Here is a 3,158-nt window from a genome sequence, read left to right on the forward strand (position 1 = left end):
CTGGTATGGTTTGTCGTGGTCTCGGTGGGGCTACAGTCCGTTGTCGATACTTACCGCATTCCACACACACACACACACACACACACACGCACACGCACACGCACACGCACACGCACACGCTCGCACTCGGGGTGTTGCATTGAGTAGATGTGCCCGAACTCAGTTTCTTTAGTGGATGGCTATGGACTCCACCCTCGCCCCCCCTCCGCCCCCCCACCCGCCCGCATTCCCCCGAGCCCCGCCTCCCCCATCCCCCACCCCCACGCCCACCCCCGCCCGTGGACTGTGGTCAGTCCATTTTGAAATCCATGTTTTCTCGTGACCGCGGGTGCGTTTTCCCCACCCACGCACCCATGTGTTGTCTTTGGACTTTGTCGCCGTCCGGGCAGAGATAGTTGTTTGTTTCCGCTTGTATGTGTGGGGTCGGAGGGTATCCTTCCTTTCCTTTCTAGGTTCTGGGCTTTGCGTGTCTGCTTCCGACAGACCTCCACCGTTCGAGAGAGGATGAATTCCTGCGTTGTTCTCTGAGTGCTTGCCTGGTTTCGGTTTGCCAGTCCCCGCCTTCCCTCCCTCCCTCCCTCCCTCCCTCCCTCCCTCCGTCCGGGCAGCCGGGGATCTTGCTCGTGACCCTCTGGGCACCCCGTGCCGGCCGCCCCGGGCCCCGCCGGCGTCTCCGTGGGATTTGCCCCCGCCGAGGAGTCGCGTGGGGAGCGCGTTTCCTTCGAGGCGGCCTCCCGGCGACGTCTTCCCAGCTTCCCCGGCCACCCCCCCCCCCCCCGTCTGCTGCCGGGGTCGCGCCGTGTCGTGCCGTCCCGGGAGCTAGCTCCGAGACGGACGCCTCGGGGCCGCGCCAGACGCCCGCCGGCTCGCCCCGGCGGGCCGAGCTCGGGCGTTTGGGCGGCCCGGCGCTGCTGCATCCTCGGTGGCCGGCCGGCGACAGGGAACCCGGCCCGGGGACGTTGGAGCCGTTGTCGGGAGCCACCTGGCGGCCGCTTTTATATTGTCCCTTGTCTCTGGAGCTTCGGCGACCTTCGTGAGGGCTGTGACTCGGCCGCCGGGCCCGAGGCAGAGTTCCGGGAGCCGGGCGACGCTGGCGGTGACTGTCCCGGTGGGGCCCAGGCGTGGGCGCCTCCTGCTGTCGCTTGAGATTGGGCGTGCAGGCCTATGAGGGTGTGACTGTCGCCGCGCTCTCGAGCCGGTCTGTGGGGCCGCCTGGCCTGGTCGACCAGCATCCGGCCGCGGGGACCGACCCGGCCACCCGACCCTCCTTCCTTCCTTCCCTCCCTTCCCCCCCCCCCCCCACCGCCCGGTCCCCACAGCGCCCCGCTCCGGAGGTGGGGACCGGCCCGTGCCCGTGCCCGTGCGTTTAGGCCGGTGGAGGGCGCGACGGGCTCGTTGGCGGGCGCGCGTGGGTCCCGGTGGTCGGATTCTTTCTGACCGATGCTTTTCCGAGTTGGACTCCGGAGGTGGGGACCGGGCTGGGCCGCGAGGGGTGACCCGGAGAGAGAGGCCCGGGCCCGGGTGCGGTCCCTCGTGGGCTCCGGTCGCCTGGGAGGTGCCTCCGTGCGAAAATGTTTCCAAGTCCCCCTGGGTCCGGGGACGCGGACGGGCCGGGACCTGCTCGCGCGGGTGGCCGGGGAGGGCGCACCCGGCCCTTTAGCGGGCCCACGTGGGTCCCGGTCGGCGGACGCGACTTTTTCTCACCCTCCCCCGCCCCCTCCTCCACCGCGAGTCCCGGCCGGGGTGGGGGTGGCGGTGGGGACCGGCCCGAGTCGTACTGGGTGGCCCGGATAGGGCGGCCTGGGCCCGGGCGCGGTCCCTCGTGGGCCCCGCTCGTCAGAGGCGGCAGAGTGGGATAGTTCCTTTTCTGTAACCAAGTCTTCGCCCGGGGACTCGGAGGGACGGCGGTACGGTACCTGCTCGCGCGGGCGATCCGGGGAGGGCGACCCCGGCCCGCTCGCTGCCTCTGCCACGTTTTCCCGCCCCGCCCCGCTCCACTCTGCCGCCCCCCCGCTCCTCGGGTCGACCAGATGGCCCCGAGAGAGCTCCGGGGCTGCTGTGGATGGGGAAGTGTTGGGGAGAGGTAGCCGGGCCGAGGTCCCGGGGAGCCCCCCCGAGGTTCGTGGATGGGCCCCGCTGCCGGGCGCCGTGATTTTTTTCGCCTGAAATGGGCCTTTTTTACCACCAGATAGGTGCTGACACGGTCTCCTCTGGCATCTCTCGCTGGGGGTTCTGGGACTCTGGACGCGCGCAGAGCGCTGGGCTTTGGACCGCCGTCCGGCGCCCGAACCGGCCCTTGCCACTTGAGCCGCCCGCTTGGGCCTGCGCGCCGGCTCTCGTGTGTGCGCCCGGCTGACCCGACCCGCGGTGCCGCCTCCGGTCTCTGGCTCACCCGAGGGCGGCGGGGCGAGGTGGTGCGTGGGTCTTCTACCCCGTGTGACTCCCCTTCCCCGCCGCAGGCACCCGGTGGTGGCTGAGACGACCCCAACCCGCAGGCTCCGTGCCACGTGTCAGGCGTTCTCCTCGCGGGGTCGTCGGCCACTGTTGCCCGAGAAGGCAAGAGGGAGAGAAGGGGGGGGCTGGGTGCCGGCTGAGGCTGAAGCAGGCTCCTCCGGTGAGGGTCCTCGCCGTGCCCCTCCTCCCTCGGGGCCCTCGTGGCCCCTGGCTCTCTGGATTGACTGATCGATGTGGTGATGTCGCGCTCTCCTGGGCCGGGCCTTCAGTCGCGCCAGACGAGGGACGGACGTTCTTGGCGAACGGGACCGCTCTTCTCGTTCTGTCCGCGGGCCCCTCGCCTCTCTTGTCACGCCCTGCCGGCCTGCCGAGGGGTGTGTGGGAGGCAGGGGTGGTGGTCTCCGGCCCTGACCTGCGGTCTCCCGCCTCCTGCCTCATGGCGTGGGCGGGGCCGTGGTCCTCGGACGCAGCAGACGCTCTCGCTTCGCCTCCTTGGCGTGTGCCTCGCGGGCGGTCCTCCCCGCGTCGGTGGGGGCCGTCCCGCCGCTGCGCCGCGCGCCCGCTGCCGGCGCGTGAGCGTGACTTGCTCGGTCCTCTGTGGTGCCCCTGGAGCGCTCCAGGTCGTCCCTCAGGCGCGCGAGGCCGAGCGGTGGTGTCGTTCCCTTTTCCCAGCGTGCTCCTCGGGGTCTCCGCCGCGGTGGTGT

The sequence above is a fragment of the Pseudorca crassidens genome, unplaced genomic scaffold (genome assembly GCF_039906515.1).
Source record: "Pseudorca crassidens isolate mPseCra1 unplaced genomic scaffold, mPseCra1.hap1 Scaffold_72, whole genome shotgun sequence".
Taxonomy (NCBI): domain Eukaryota; kingdom Metazoa; phylum Chordata; class Mammalia; order Artiodactyla; family Delphinidae; genus Pseudorca; species Pseudorca crassidens.